Source organism: Sturnira hondurensis, unplaced genomic scaffold, assembly GCF_014824575.4.
Source record: "Sturnira hondurensis isolate 20B ecotype Veracruz unplaced genomic scaffold, ASM1482457v3 Scaffold0005252, whole genome shotgun sequence".
Lineage (NCBI taxonomy): Eukaryota > Metazoa > Chordata > Mammalia > Chiroptera > Phyllostomidae > Sturnira > Sturnira hondurensis.
The window spans coordinates 4167970-4184639 of record NW_028077883.1 but is presented as its reverse complement, the minus strand read 5'-3'; the positions used below and the strand labels follow the sequence as shown (position 1 = coordinate 4184639).

At 39.8% G+C, this 16670-nt stretch overlaps 1 protein-coding gene and 1 long non-coding RNA gene across 3 annotated transcripts in view; one reads left to right on the top strand and one right to left on the bottom strand.

Annotated features, from left to right (window-relative positions):
* Positions 1-16670, bottom strand: part of LOC118987323 (uncharacterized) — a 137409-nt gene that overhangs the window by 16031 nt on the left and 104708 nt on the right. The window contains exon 3 of the long non-coding RNA XR_005066542.1: positions 8783-8920. This is a non-coding gene — a long non-coding RNA (uncharacterized LOC118987323). The remainder of the gene's footprint in view (positions 1-8782; positions 8921-16670) is intronic.
* UMAD1 (UBAP1-MVB12-associated (UMA) domain containing 1) overlaps positions 1-16670 on the top strand; it is a 200188-nt gene that overhangs the window by 153084 nt on the left and 30434 nt on the right. The gene's annotated exons all lie outside the window — the stretch shown is intronic.

Genomic DNA, 16670 nt, shown 5'->3' with positions numbered 1-16670 from the left:
TCTACAATGGCTCCTAGAAAATTTAATATTACATGTGTGGTTCATCTTACACTTTTATTGAATAATGCCAGTCTAACAGATTTAAAAAACTCTCAATATGTATAGTAAATATTATTAACAGCATATGAGGTCTGTCCAGGAGGTGTCTGGCCATATAATATGAAAAATAGAGACATTTATTGAAGAAGATACAAGAGACAAGAAACTTTGTACACAGGACAACGATGCCTCAGTCCCCTTCAAAGTAGGCCCCTTGGGACCTCACACAGTTCTCCCAATTGCCATCAGCTGCCCTGTTTTATTTCCTTCATCTCATCAACGGTCTGAAATCTCTTCCCTTTCAAAGGTGACATTAGTTTTGGGAAAAGCCAGAAGTCATAGGGTGCCAAATCTGGGCTCTAGGGGGACTGAGTCACCTGGGTGATTCGATGTTTCACCAAAAAACTGCACAAGATGTGATGCATAAGCAGGTATATTGTGATGAAGCTGCCAATTTCCAGATACCCATAGCTGCAGTCGTCTGAATCATCTGAAGAGTTTCTTCAGAGGAATGTTTCAGCTTAAGGCAAAATTAGATGCAAATTCTCTGTTCTACATGCTCAGTCATTTTGAATGCAACAGCCACATAGTACTCATGCTCACTCAACAGTGTCTACCACCCTCACCGACTAGTACAGTGAAATCTAGTACAATGACTAGTACATTGTTCAGTCCATTCCAGTCCATGCACATTCCAGTCCATGCCCCTTAACTGTCAGGGTGCATGGATGTCATGCAAACCATTCATGTTATATTAACGATGGCTGGACTTTTTCCAGACAGACTTCATATTTGATTCTCTTGAAAGACCAATCTTTTTGGAAGTCTGGGAAGTGCAGTTATTCCGCTCTATTCAAGGTTGAAGCAGCTCTTCTTTGGAACAGCCGACCCTGATTCAGTTGACTGATAGCAATCGAGAGACAGCTATGGAAGGAAAACATGCTGCTTTGTTGTGCAGCCCAAGCGAATGAACCACACCCATTGTTTCTCTAATGTCCACCTCTTCCCTGGTGGCTTTTACATGGTTCATAATTGGTTATAGTAGCATAAATCTGAATATCACAGGTTGTCAAAGATCCAATTTATATATTATCCTATGACAGAAATTATCATGGCTTATTTACCACCCTTGAATAATATTTTACCACCGTATCACAGATAACATTAATAACCAAAAATGAGGCTTTGGTTTTGTTCTTTTATAAGAAACCAGCTAAAACAGAACCTTCCTGTTGGTGCTAGGAATCAAGCATTTATTAATAGTGAGCCTCCCTTTTCCAGGGAGGTTTAACTGCTTCCTTATGAAAAAAATTATCTAAAATATATGCATACATTACTTTAAATTCTTTAATGAATGAACTGTTTGACACCAACCGAAAGGGTCTTGAAGCACTGACATAGTAGAATGAAGTCATATTATGTTGGGCAGAGAGAAGCAGCTGAATAGACTTGGATAATAATAAAACCTGTAAAAGCCATTCTGTGAAGGTAAGTGTAATGCTTGAATTAGTCATATATTTTCTCTAAAAAAGTAATCAGTTAACCTTGTTCCAAAGAGGCCTCTGAGGCCGGAAGTTTTCTTTTGACACCTTTCATCTGAGGCCATCTTTTGTATCACATGCAAAGGACCATACAAATAGCACAAAATGAGAGTGCTTTTCAAATTTGGCAGATACAGCCCTCTTTTCTCCAGCTGATACGCATGCACGGTGCAGGCCTGTATCTTGCCAGCTGACAGGGTTATTTGCTATCAACCCAGAAGTAGCTCCCAGTTTATATATGTGCCTTAATGAGGAAGGAGGTCTGGAAATAACACAAGTGAGCTTACTGTGCGTAAGAAATAGCCACAATGCTGTAGTGGATGCAAGTATTGCAGATTTGGACAGTTGATCTTTTCACCTTGCCCTGGATTCCAGAGATGGGCCTCTTCTTTCTGGTAGTTACCTGAAGACATTTTAGTAAGATCTGCGTGAACATGAAGCACTTCATGTTCACATGGTGGGTGGAGGGGGCATTGTCTTTTCTGTCATTTATCATGAAAGGATGCTTTGTTAACACTTTTTTCCTAGATGCTATCTCTAGAAAAGATTTTTTTCTGTAAGCTATTTGCTTTTTAGAAATACTTGTCTCTGAGGTTGTAGTACTTGCAATATGTCAGTGAACATTTTTATTCTTTGAGAGAAGTGTCAATATCTTTTGACACTTAGGAGGAACTTCATCTGTTTTAAACAAGGCACAGCATTTAAAAGATGAGATCTCAATGTTGGGATAGTTTTTATAACTTTCTAGTCATTTAGGCTCACATGTTTATATTGTTGTGCTTTATAATTTCTTTATATGTTGCTAAAACATTTCCTATTGCATAAAAGAAACCAAAATTCCATAAATAACAAATAGGCCATTAATTGAGCCACTTTCCCCCCTTACAACTGCCAGATTTAGTAAATAAAAATACTGAATCCCCAGTTAAAATTCATTTTCAAATAAACAGACAATTTTTAGTGTAAGTTTGTCCCATATAATATTTGGGTCATACTTAGACTTAGAAAGTCATCTATATTAGACCTTGCAAACACAACCATAACCCAGCTCGCTTATGAACTCAAAGAGTCTGAGTCAGTTCTCTGCTCGGCCCTCGTGGTGCTGTGTGTTCCGCATGCCGTCCCAACGCGGTACTGGAAATACGAGCAATATGGGTACCATTCTTTGAAGGTCAAGTGCTCAAGTATCTTTCCCCTTTTATCCGCCTATTTTGGGGGAGTCAGGAAGGGGCACACTGCATTCTCATCTCGCCTGTTTCTCATTTTAAGAAAGAAGAAAATGCCCTTATAAAGTGGCAACCCTGACTCTAAAAGCTGAGATGACACCTGTAGCAGAATTGGGACTTTCTGTCTCCCCCCACCCACCTCTGTTTTGGTTCGTTTAGTATGAAATCTCTAGCGGTATAATTACATATTTAAAGTCTTTAAGAGAGAAAACTCAGAGAGAAAATGTGTTTCCTGTGTTCTGTGTAAATGTGGAGGGCAAATAGCTGAAAAGTGACTTCCCGAATGAACACTGCCATCCAGGTGAAAGAGTTTAATTTCCCTTCCATCTCTTTGTTTACCTTTGGCACCTTTTTCCTTCAGGTTCTGTATCTCTCCTTTCACTTCTGTGCATTCTACCCCTAAGGCGGCCCGTCGGTTTCTCTTTACATGGTTCAGGTTTTATATCTTCACAGAATGACTTTTACAGGTTTTATTATTATCCAAGTCTATTCAGCTGCTTCTCTCTGCCCAACATAATATGACTTCATTCTACTATGTCAGTGCTTCAAGACCCTTTCGGTTGGTGTCAAACAGTTCATTCATTAAAGAATTTAAAGTAATGTATGCATATATTTTAGATAATTTTTTTCATAAGGAAGCAGTTAAACCTCCCTGGAAAAGGGAGGCTCACTATTAATAAATGCTTGATTCCTAGCACCAACAGGAAGGTTCTGTTTCAGCTGGTTTCTTATAAAAGAACAAAACCAAAGCCTCATTTTTGGTTATTAATGTTATCTGTGATACGGTGGTAAAATATTATTCAAGGGTGGTAAATAAGCCATGATAATTTCTGTCATAGGATAATATATAAATTGGATCTTTGACAACCTGTGATATTCAGATTTATGTTACTATAACCAATTATGAACCATGTAAAAGAAACCAGGGGGATAGGAATGGAGTCAGAGTGGAGGTGGGGGCAGAAACGGGGAGGAGGAGATTGTTCCCACAGTGGCCTGATGTTGCTCCTTCCTTGACTAGTCTTCCTTCAAGAAAGCCTATCTGTCTTGTGTTCTATCCCCTCAGGGTGTACCCAATTATGGAAGTTAGTTAATAAATTAATTCACAATGAGATACTAATTTATACTGATAGCTTAAAGTGTAACTCTCCTCAGACAGCATTTGCATTTTAATAGATGCTTTTAATCCCAATCTCCAAAAAAATGAATAATCCTGGCATGATATATAGCAAGTATATAGCAAGTATATACTTTACAGTATCAAGGAAAAAGTGTTTTCTTAAAAATCTGGGGAACTTTTAATCATCACTGAAATAGTATTACTTAGGTGCTACCTGTAATGTGTATGTACACAGGTGAGTCAGGAATAGCATTTGACTGCATAAATTAGGGTTTGTTTTTCTTCATCTGAAAATGTCCCATGTTAGGTAATTGATGGTCAGGGTAATGACTCCATGGTACCATCCGTGCCCTAGACTTTTGTCTTTCTGCTCCATACCTTTAATGTGTGGCTTCTGTATACCAGGTTGTAATCAAGAGGACTGCTGTGTCTCCAATCACAGAAGACTGAGGCAAAAGCAAGACCCCTTTAAATAACTCTTTAAAAAGCCCCATCCCATAGCTTTCACTTGTATCTCATTGGCCACCTCTACCAATGATAATGGCTGGGAACCACTATTGTGAGTCACATGGCCACATATGTAACTATTGTGCTATTGTGCAGGAACAAGGGGAAAGCCCACTAACATGCAGTTTGTAATCTTAAAACAGTTCAAAGTAGTGCATAGAGTCTGTTACCTTTTACCCTGGCTGGTGTGGCTCAGTGGATTGAGCTCCAGCCTGAGAACCAAAAGGTTGCTGGTTTAATTCCCGGTTAGGGCACACGCCTGGGTTGTGGGCCAGGTCCCTGGTCAGCGGGGGGGGGGCGCACAAGAGACAACCACATGTTGATATTTCTCTCTCTCCCCCCTCCCTTCCCCTCGGTCTAAAAATAAAAATCTTTAAAATGTATTTAGAACTAACAGTTTACTTTAGTTAATATTATAATATAATTTCCTTTAAGATGCAATTATTTTAATGGAATATATTTTCTGTAAGACTAGTCAGAAGATATTTTTAGCGTTCCCACTGTGTCCATAGTGCTGTGCTCAGTGCCAAGGAGGTGAATGAGTTCTTTTTGCCCTTAAGTGTTTCATCAGTGTAATAGTCCAGACAAAAAGATACATAAAAATGCAAATGATGGTATATCATAGCATATTATTGTGTTAGCCATCTAGGAAAAATGAAATCCTATAGCATAGGCTGAATTCTGTATGAGAAGTGCAGTATTCATAGTCACTGCTATAGGTGCAGTGGCAAAGAAGACCTTCTACGGAAGGTAGGAGACAGTCGCTTGGAACAGGCGGACAGGAGTGGCTACCGCAGGCTCCCACCTCTGACTTGTACTTATATAGCAAAATATATGCATACATTGCTATAATATTAAATATATGGTAATATATTTAATATTCTTATATTATTTAAGTATTTTAGAGTTGTAAAACATTGGGTTTATACTTTAAAAACAAATGTTTTAACTTCATATATTTAAAGAGAAAATTTCATTCCACTAGGATAAATAGAAAACCACTTGCAACTGAAAGGTAACTTAAGAAAACGTTGATATCAGAATTCTAAAATCCACGGTTGAAGCAGAAGTAGCAGTAAACCTAACCCGGATCACGTATTTTTAGAGGGAGAGGGAGCATTCTGTGATGAGTCAGTGGTGAAGGGACGCCTGGCTCAGCGGGGTGTTGTCTGAGGCACAGATGCCGCTCTGCGCCCGGGAAGACGATTCTGGTTCCTAGTGTTGGTGGTAACCAGCAGCAGAAACTCCCATTCAGGTGGATATAAAGTTAGACATACATAAATATATTTAATGCCATCCTTCATGGGTTGTTTGTACAATCAGTTTTTAACCAAAATAGACTAGATGACTTTTAGGGGGCAAATGTTTGTCTCAGGAAGCCATTATCAGGCCATTTTGAATGTGTCAGTTTATTGAGTAATGTTTAAAAAGTGATAGAACAAAAGAGTTCCTTTGCCATTTACCGCTGCCATCTTCTTTGGGGGAAAAAACCTATGAAAGTGCCCTGGCTGGTGTAGCTCAGTGGATTGAGCATGGGCCTGTGAAGCAAAGGGTCACCGGTTCTATTTGCAGTCAGGGCACATGCCTGGGTTGCAGGCCGGGTCCCCAGAAGGGGACACATGAGAGGCAACCACACACATCATGATGTTTCTCTCCCACTCTTTCTCCTTCCCTTCCCCTCTCTCTAAAAATAAATAAATAAAATATTTTTTAAACCCCATGAAAGTGTTTTATCAAATTCAAAATACTGTCACTGAATTCTTTCTTCATTTGAGTTTACAGCACAGTGTTCTAGGAACCAAAGGGGTTTTTGGTGGTTGCTGGTGAGTGAAATGGATGAACGCGGTTAGAAGCCTGATGGCCAGAGCTCTGGGGCCCTGAGCCGGTCTTCAGTAATAATGACAGTGACTATTATTTATTCTTCTTCTACTGTGCTTATGTCCTCTGCTGAGTGCAGTGCATGCACATTTAGTTTCCCCCATTTTTTTATAATTGGAAAGACTGACACGCAGAAACGTGAAATGACTTGCCCAGGTCACTTAGCTAACATGTGGCTCACACTCGAATTTAGATGTATTGGACTCAATCCCAACACTTAACTGCCAAGTCACTGAGTCAGAATCCGGGCTATAGCTCTGCCTCAGGCTTCCCAGAGTGCCTAGTGGTGCGCTCACTGCCGCTAGGTCACCCCCCAGGGACCCATCCCGGCTGACCTCCGTGTGTCTGCACAAGCTCGCACGTGCAGGGGTTGCAGGGCTGCCGCCACAGGCTTTGATCTGGGAAGGAAAGGATACAGCCCCTGACCTGCCTTGCCCTCCACCCTGCCTTCCTTCCTGCCCCTAGCCTCCCAGCGCTCCGGCTCCTCCTCAGCACTTGCACAGTCGGTAGGACAAAGCCCGCCCTCTGCACGAATCACTGGCCAGACTAGAGGGAATTATGACCAGAAGTCAATTGGCCCAGATCACCTAGGCCATTGAATGTCAAGTCTAGAAGTTTGACCTCTACTTTGTATGTTAGGAGGTCACTGACAATAATGATATTTTAAAATTAGGGCAGATAAAAATCAGTGGTTTGCCTTGAAACCACGAAAGTGAAACACTATTATAAGAGGTAAAATTTCTAATTGTATTATACTGACCATGTAGTCATGACACTTTCTACAGAAACGTTGTAAGTGCATTGCAGTATCTCCCAACATTTTCATGTTCTGTCTATGGCAGTTCTTAGCACCAGCACTAATGGGGGCTTGGCTTTGATATTCCAGCCGTCAAGTTTTCATAACAAATTTGGTGATATGGGTAAGTTATTTAGGAAATGTATTTTTCCTGGTGAAATTTCAAAATTGTCAGCAGCAGTCCCTCACACATCTGCATTTAACAGGTAGTCTGATACTGGTGGCGATACTGTCTAGTGGCTTGGGATCAGGTCATTTCTATTTGACTTTCATTTTTTAATTTATTCATTCAGCAAGTGATTTTTAAGCATTTACTTTGATCACAGTTTTGTATTACTCCTGGCCATGCGGGAGGGGAATACAAAGACCCTTAGTGAGCGCAAATCGTGTACATCTCTGGAAACAAAATTAAGGCTCATTTTCTTTGTCTTATAAATGTAAGTGAACAGAGAAAGGATAATGCTGAAACCTGAGCTAGAAATGTAACCAGTTTCATACCATGGGTCTGGCTGACAGTCCTCCCCATTTTTATTTTAAAGAAAGATACATTTCACATTCTGATACAATTTTAAAAACAATTTTGTATACTTTTCATTGATGAAAAACAGTGTGATGCAAAGGGACACGGTGATTTAGTTGACACCAGCCCCAATAAACCAGTAGAAGAAACAGGCAGCGTCAGCCTTCTGGATATCCTTGGTCGGGTAGGATGCAGGGGCTCGAGCCACGTGTGACTCCTCTTTTTCCTGACATTTAATTATTCACGAAGTCTGGTCAGAGAGCCTCTGGTTTGTCCTTTCCTTTACCTCTCCTGTGCCAGGCCCAGCGAGGAGGCCCTTCTCGTCCCTCATCTGATTTATTACAGATTCATGACACATCGTTCTTCCTCCTGACTTTTGCCTTTCTGGTCCATCTTTCACATGGTGTCAGAGGCTTATACTTTAAAAAAAGAAAAGAGAAAGTATTCCCATCCTCCCGCCCAGAAATCTAGTGTTACCTGTAGCGAACAGAAACCAGTGGCTTATTAGCATGGCATTGCCACTGGGGCTGGGGTTCTTGCCCGGCCTGCCTGGGACAGCATTCCACCTGGTACTCGCCGCTAGAATCTACTTCCACTTCCCAAACGTGCCTTCTACTTGCACAGCGCTCTTCTCTGCTGGCTGCGTATTGAGTGTGACATGTCCTTTCTACCACAGCCACTGTGGAGCTGAGCCCTGGCTCTCAAGGCCAGCCCAGAATTTGACTGTTTCCCAGGTCCCCCACCATCAGAAGTCAGTTCTCTGTTTTAGGCACTCCCACACTACACTGATTTTCACCCTAGCCATTCTCAAAAATTTAGTTGTATGTTCCAGTGTCTTTTTCTTTATTCTTACTTTTCTTTTCTTTCTTTTTGGTAACATGTGTGTCTTTTTTGCTCTGGGTCCCCAGTAACTTGTGATTCCACTCTGCAGTGTGGAATCACAGTCATACAGGTTCTTATTTCCAGCTTATTTTGCTTCTATTTTCCTTGTTCCTGATTTTCTACTTCAATGTTTTCTTTTTTCTTTTCTATTGGGTAGAATAGAATATTGCCTCCAGTCTTTGTAGGCAGAGATATAGTAGGCCTTGAGTGAATGTAAGCAAATGCACAGACTGCATGCATCCTCTCCAAGAAAGTGGGAACTATCTTGCTCACCTTTGTATTCCAGCACGTGTCTTCAGCGGGTAGGTGGATGGAACTGAATGGGAGCATATCTCTCTTTCCATGTCTTTATAAGTATTTGCATAAAGGACTTATCATTTTTGATGAATAAGAAAATCACCCAGACATTCTCTGGTGTGGATATGAGAACATTTGTTTTAATTATAAAAAATAAATAAGCCCTTAAGATGTATAATTTTTGTTATTAAAAATGAACCCTCATATTTCTCTCATTCTTTTTTCTTACCTGAGGACATTTTTTCATTGCTTCTAGAGAGAGAGGAAGGGGGATAGAGAGAGAAACAATGCAAGAGAGAACCATCCATTGGTTGCCTCACATAGGCACCTGGACCAGGCATTGTAGGTGCCCAGACCAGGACGGGACCCGAAACCTGGGTAGGTGTCCTGGCTGGGAATCAAACCTGCAACCTTTTGGTTATGGGATAATGCTTCAACCAACTGAGCCACACCAGCCAGGGCTCTTTCTCTCATTCTTAATGAATGTATTAAGGTTACACAAATACTAATAATGTAGCATGTATACATTTATAAGGAAATCCATGTGTATTAACTTAGAAACTCTGGACTAGTATAAGTTGGATGCTCCTGACTAGCAATTTGAATTAAGCTTACACTGTTTTACTGTGATTTGGTCCTTCACCATGTCTCTATGTTCAGCATATCTTCATCTCACAGTTGTGGTAGCCAGAATGTTCCAAGTAGCCGTCTCTCCCAGAAATTCACTCTTATATATTGCTGAAAGTACCCGTTGGGGCTGCATCATCTGCATCTCTGTATTTTTTAAATTATCTGAAACATTTGATCATAAAATCAAGACGAGGAACAAAAAAGTTCTCCTTGTTAGCTCCATTCTTGATGTGCTCTATGTTCCTTTGAATAAAGGAAGTCAAAGTCGTCTCTAAATCACAGGCCAGTTTTGACTGTTCTGAAATTTGATTACTTAGTTTTGCATTGGTTTTAGGCTCATTTTTTGCTGATTATGTGAATCAGACTCCCCACCGCACCTCCCTGGTGACCTAGGCCAAGGTACAGAGCTCGGGGCTGGGAACTTCAGTTCCCTCTGTGGCTTTTGACAATTACCTAACTTTCCTGTATTTCCTCATTGACACCAATGGGATAATCGCCTTTCATACCTCGTAGGAGTATTGTGAGATTAATTAATGTTTGTGAAGTGTTTTTAGGATCATGATGAAAGGTATTAATTTGTAAGCATGTGGTATTATTATAATTATTAGTAGTAATAGGGATGGTTGTTTAATGCAAATTTTCATCTAAGTGTAGTGTCATATTTTCAAAGGACAGTCTTTTTCTTTGTGGCCAGATGTGGATACAATTAACCCTTTACCCTTTATTTTGAAGATACAATTAGCCAATTGTGTATGCAATTAGACGTGTATGCAGTTTTTGCCAGAACAACTAATTACAGCCTTGGTAAAAAGTCCTTTTGAAAACGCTGGCCCTTTGAATCTGGCCTGCCCCTATCTGTGTAATAAGCAATTTGTGCTGCGCATATTTGGGGGCCGTGGAGTATCCTGAATATTGAAGAATTGCTTTTGCGGCTACTGGAGGGTTTTACTTTCTTGAAGCTGTAGCTTTGTGTTTTGTCATCAAGCCTAAAAAGCCTTTCACATAGTTTTGGTTTCAAAGGTTTTATTGATTTTTTTAATCTTGACATTCAGCTGAAAGATTTTCCACAGACTGCATTTTGTGAAACAGGTTTTTCTTTTGTAATTTTTTTTCTCCCCTGAAAACTCCATTTCCTTTCTGTCTCTGATCCAAACATAGCATCTCCGATTCCCTTACTGAATAGTGAGTAAGGGACGGATTAGTACTGATCCTCGCTTCCCAGATATGGCCTCCTGACACCATTTTACAGGGGCCTTTTAATCACTGTAACGTAAATTCTGTTTATGCAGAAGAGAAGAAAGAGCACTGAAGAGACAGGAAGATATGGTTATACCCGTTTGTCTCCACTGATGTCCTGTTATTAAGTGACAGGGAACTGTTCATGGCTTTTAATAGTAAAGTTTAAAAACAGCCTCTTTTAAGATGTCTCTACTCTTTAACACTTCCCGGCACTGATAATCCTTGAACTTGACTTTGTGGAAGGCACCATCCTACCAGCAAGGGAGACTGGGAGATGGGCCAAGCACACTTGTTACCTTCTAGGAGCTTGGGATAAATGGGAGATTAGAAAGGTGCTCAGGACCTCGGACTGCAGTGAGTACCGTACAAACTGGGTGAGGGTGGTGATCCCAGTGATGAGGGGTGACGGCAGAAGCTTCTTATTAACCACATTTGAGTTAGGACAAGAAGGACAGGTCAACTTTTGATAGAAAAGAGGGAATGTTTTTGTGTGAGTGAAGGCCTGAGCTGCTAAAACAGAGGCAGGTTCAGGAAGAGGGACTGGTTTGGCCGCAGTGGTAGTGACCTTGAAAAGGAAGTGCCAGGAGATAAGACTGGAAAAGCAGCTTGGAGCCACACTGTGGAGGGCCCAGACATGTAGGTAGAGAAGTGTATACTTCATTCAGCTGCCAGTACGAAGCCAGTCCATGGTTTTGATAGGGTGACGTGAGCAGAGTCCGGCTTTGAAATTCAGCAGGCTGCAGCATGCCACGGGAAGTCCAGTGGGGATAGACTCGAGGAGAGAGGCATTCAGAGAGGATGCCCAAACTGAGACCAGAGTCGTCTCTGCACTGTTAGCACTGGGAGTAAAGAACAGAGTCATTGCATGCGTGAGGCGTACTGCGGGGTTAGTATTTCTTGGTATTGGCAACTGTCCTGACATAGAGGTGAAGGACCGCAAGGAGCCGGGTCAAGATGAAGGGAAGAAAGAGGGGTGTACTCTTCATTGAACTGGGGATCTCGGGGGGAGGGGACGGAGGTAAGAGCACTGACTCTTGGGAATTACCACACATGGCATGTTTATACACATTGACAGAGACAGCCAGATAGAAGGTTAATTCTAGCCATCCACTCTAGTGTTTCCAATAAGAACTGTGGAAAAGAATTACATTTTCTCTCGATAACAAAATCGACTTGTGTTGCCAGGGCATCTTATTAATATGGCAAATGAGAGAGTATAAATAAAAGCTTAAAGGAATTAAAAACATTTCTAAGAGTCTATTAATTTTCACAGTATGAAAAACTAATCGGAAAGCTATATATATGTGTGTGCATATACACGTGTATATATGCGTATACACATGTGTATACGCATATACATACATGTGTGTATACATATATACATATACACATATGCATTTACGCACATGCACGCATGTGTATATACATTTATGTGTGCACATATACATATATGTGTATATATGCGCATATATGTACGTGTATATGTATATGTGTATGTGNAGAAAGAGGGGTGTACTCTTCATTGAACTGGGGATCTCGGGGGGAGGGGACGGAGGTAAGAGCACTGACTCTTGGGAATTACCACACATGGCATGTTTATACACATTGACAGAGACAGCCAGATAGAAGGTTAATTCTAGCCATCCACTCTAGTGTTTCCAATAAGAACTGTGGAAAAGAATTACATTTTCTCTCGATAACAAAATCGACTTGTGTTGCCAGGGCATCTTATTAATATGGCAAATGAGAGAGTATAAATAAAAGCTTAAAGGAATTAAATACATTTCTAAGAGTCTATTAATTTTCACAGTATGAAAAACTAATCAGAAAGCTATATATATGTGTGTGCATATACACCTGTGCATATATGCGCATACACATATGTGTGTACACGTGTATACATACATGTGTGTATACATATACACATATACGTTTATGTGCGCACATATACATATATGTGCACACACGCATATATGTATGTGTATATGTATGCGCACATGTGTGTATATACACGTGTGTGCGCATGTATGTATACATGTGTGCATACATATATGTATGCACGCATGTATGTATGTGCTAAATGTCCCAAACATAGGTCTGCGTATCTGCTGAAAGATATCTTTGGTGGTTACTTTTTTAAGTTTCTATTGGAAACACTCGAAATGAAGAAGCCAGAGCAAAAGAGTATTCACCTATCTAATCTTAGGGAGCACTGCTCTCCATCTCCTTCTGTCAAACCCTCGTTTCCAGGGAGATTCCATGGATAATTTATCACGCCATCGGCCTCAAGAATGTGGAGCTCTACCCAAGTGTCCCTAACGGCCCTGGGTGATCTAATTCAATTCTGTCATCCATAAATTTCCTATCTGCTTTCCAGCCTCTTCACATTTTCAGGCTGTACCATTTCACTGAACAATAAATCTCATAATTAAGCAAGATATTGCCAATTATTAAATGAACTCCTCAACCTTTGTAAAATGAAAAGTCTGTAATCCATACTGTTAGTTACTCCATGTACATAATTTCAGTTGCCTTTTTCCTCAAGTAATGAGACATTGTGGGAAGACTATAAGCTTTGGAATAATACCTAGTTATCTTTTCTGTAAAATGCAAATAATGAAAATGTCTCCAGTTGTTCAGGCTGAGTCTTTGGACTCATGCTGGCCCCTCTTATCTCTCGGACCTACGTCCAAGCCTTCAGCAAATCCTGTGGGCTCTACCTTCAGACACCATTATTTCCCACCTTCTTCAGGGCCCCCTGGGTCCAAGCGACCATTTCTCCTTCCTGGATTCCTGTAGTAGCTTCTTAACTCCTTTCTTCCATCGTTGCTGCTCAGCGGTGTCTGTGTAACAGTGTCCAAACATGTGGAGAATTTTTATAAAAATATATTTGATCCAAACAGAGGATATACCTGGAAGCAAGAGCTCAACACACTGAGGAACATGCTTCCTAGAATAGCAGCCTACAGCTTCTTTTATGCTTTTGGAATTAAGGAGGGAGCCCTAAGGAAATTTACGTGAGGGTGGAAGATACCAAGGAAGGGACAGTGTGTATTACAGGACAGTTAACAAGATCATGTGCTCCCTGGAGGCTGGTTTTGCTGGAGGGGCCTGAAAAGAGGCGTTCCCAAGGTGTGTTAAACTAGGTGCCCAGAAACAACGGACAGGGCTTGCTTAAGGCAAAGATAACTCTTATGTAAAAATATATGCCTGCAGAGTGGCTACCCACCTTGACCCTCCCACTTAGGAATTTATGATTGGATTACTCTGTGAGATTACTTTCTGTAGCACTCCTTTTTGGTCCCCAGCAGTCTATTATCTCCCCACCCCACCCCACCCCATGTGTTTTTTTTTCTATTATCAACTATGCAAAGGACACAGTGATCTCAAACATAAGACAATCACTTTCAAGTTCAAGTCAAACCTCAAAGTCTCCCAGTACCCCTTTGTGTCCTTTTCTGTTCACTGCACCCCCATTTCTGTTCACTGCACCACCCTTACTGCCTCCTGCCTGTTCCTACTGCTGCCCCTGAGCCTTTTCATTGGCTGTCCTGGCCTGGAGCACCCTTCCCTCATCTCTTACAAGTGTTTCTTCGGTTATCATCTCAAGAATACCTCTCTATTTAAAATTGTAACTCCCCATTCCATCAACTCTCCATCCCTCCTTTCTGCTTAGTTGTTTTTTATCCCCGCTCAAAGATATGTTTACTGATTTGAGAGAGAGAGAAACATCTATCAGTTGCCTCTTGTACACTCCTCAACTGAGGATCAAACCGGCAAACCTTTGATGTTTGGGACAATGCTCAACCTACTGAACCAGCCTGCCAGGGCTCTGCTTTGTTTTTCTTCATAGTGCCTGTCACCATCTACTGCTATACAGCATATTTCACCTAATTTTTTATATGTCCTTCCCGGTGCTCATAACAATGCCTGGCAACAGTGGGAGTGCTCAGCAAATATTTGTTGAATGAATGAACACAGCCATACTTTTAGGCACTGATTATTAAATGCAATTACGTATCAGAACAACAGATATTTGCTCAATAAATGTTCATTCTTTCCCTTTCATGTCTCAAGGAATAGCATATATTCTTGCACAAAGCATTCTGAAATCACATTTAACATGGTCTTGTGCACAGACATTACCATTATTGAACACGTGGCAGTACAACTGTAGTACCCTGGTGCCCCCAGAAAGCATTCTTCCATTTTCCTGGCCACTCATTCAGACTTAGGGGATCTTCCTGCAATTTGTCTGTTTGAGATTGTATTACTTAGAAGAAATTAAGTAAATCTGGCATTTACAAAAACGCTAGACCAGTCTTAGTAATGGTTTCCAGACACTTAAACTTAAAATATTTTCCATCTAGATAAATTTATATCTACTCCAAATTTTTATTTCAGTTCCACAAATTATTTTTTCTAACACCGTTTATGGAAGAAAGCTTGTCAAAAGCTTTTTTCCAGTGGAATCTAGGAAGTACTTTTTTGTAATGATTGCTTCCTTACTAAACAATATATGTCTACTTAGAAAATACTTTGTCGGGTACAAAGTTATTTTTATGCAAGTAAAATATATATACATTCAAGTGGGTAAATTATTCAAATACTCAAAAATTATTAGAAGTGATTAGTCAGATGAGTCACTCATCTTCCTCGTAATTCTGTAATTTCTGTCTGTATTTCTATGTTTTTGTTTTGTTTATGTTGATCCTGGTATTTGATGTAACAAGTTTTGTGACTTTTAAATTTCATTATGGATTTTGTCTTTTATTAACAAAAAATCTCTATATTTTAAAAGGAATTTTGCAGTTACTTTTAAATGAGATCTTTTTGTAAACTCTGCTTCAGAATGACATCTTTTTGTAATCTCTGCCTTTTTATATTTAATCTGTCTTTGAGATTTGTAGTGTTCATTTTACTGATGGATACAACACATTTATTGAGCTCCTACACTACAGGCATGAATAAGACAGCCTTGTCCACCCTTATAGGGCTTAGATTCTGTACAGAGAACTGGGAAATAACGAAATAAAATAATTCTACTAGTGGTAAGTGCTGTGAAGAAAATAAATCAGAATTGTGTGCTGGCATGACAGGCAGCATGATAAGATAAAATTCTTATCTTTTAGGTAATGAAGATTATTTGTCCTCCAGTAAAGGGATTTAAAACATTTGTTGAAATGGCTGATCTGTGTGATCTTTTATAAGTTATTTTATGTTTTAGGGGGTTTGCAACATTTTAGTAATTTGTATTCTTTCGTTCCTATGGATAACATCTTGCTTTTTTGTTTGTTTTTTATCCAATTTTAGGGAAGATGTTCTTATTTACGTAAATTGTTATTTTTTACATTCTCTAATCTAAATTTTGCTTACCCCTCAAATCCAAAAATTACATCTTTTGTTTTTTTCTTTGTAACATGTAATCCTCCATATTCCTTCTTACTTACAGTTTTTATTATTGTAATGTTAAGGGTTGGATTTTGTTGAATGTATTAAATAACTCTTCTTAATCTGGATTCATGATTACAACAATTACACTATACTAGACTTACCTCTAAATTTAACTGCCTTTATTGCTTACTATCCATTTGATGGAATCATTTTCTCTTCCTGAATTTCTTAATTTTCATGTTAAACATCTTTTGGGTAAATATTTTTAAATGGCTTGGATAGAAGTTCTTACATATTTAAAACTGGCTTTCTGTTGTCTTTATACGTGAAATTTTATGTCTATGTATATATATTTATACACATACATATAAATAGTACTCAGCTGTAAGAAAGGAGGAAATCCTGCTATTTCGACAACATAGATGAAACTTGAGTAAGTGAAATAAATTGGACAAAAACAAATACTATATGGCTTCACTTATATGTGAAATGTAAAACAAACACAAAGAAAACGTGAACCACACCCTAAACTAGGGTGTGGGCAAAATGGGGAGATGGTAGTCCAAGGTACAAACATCCAGTGAGAAGACGATTACGTTCT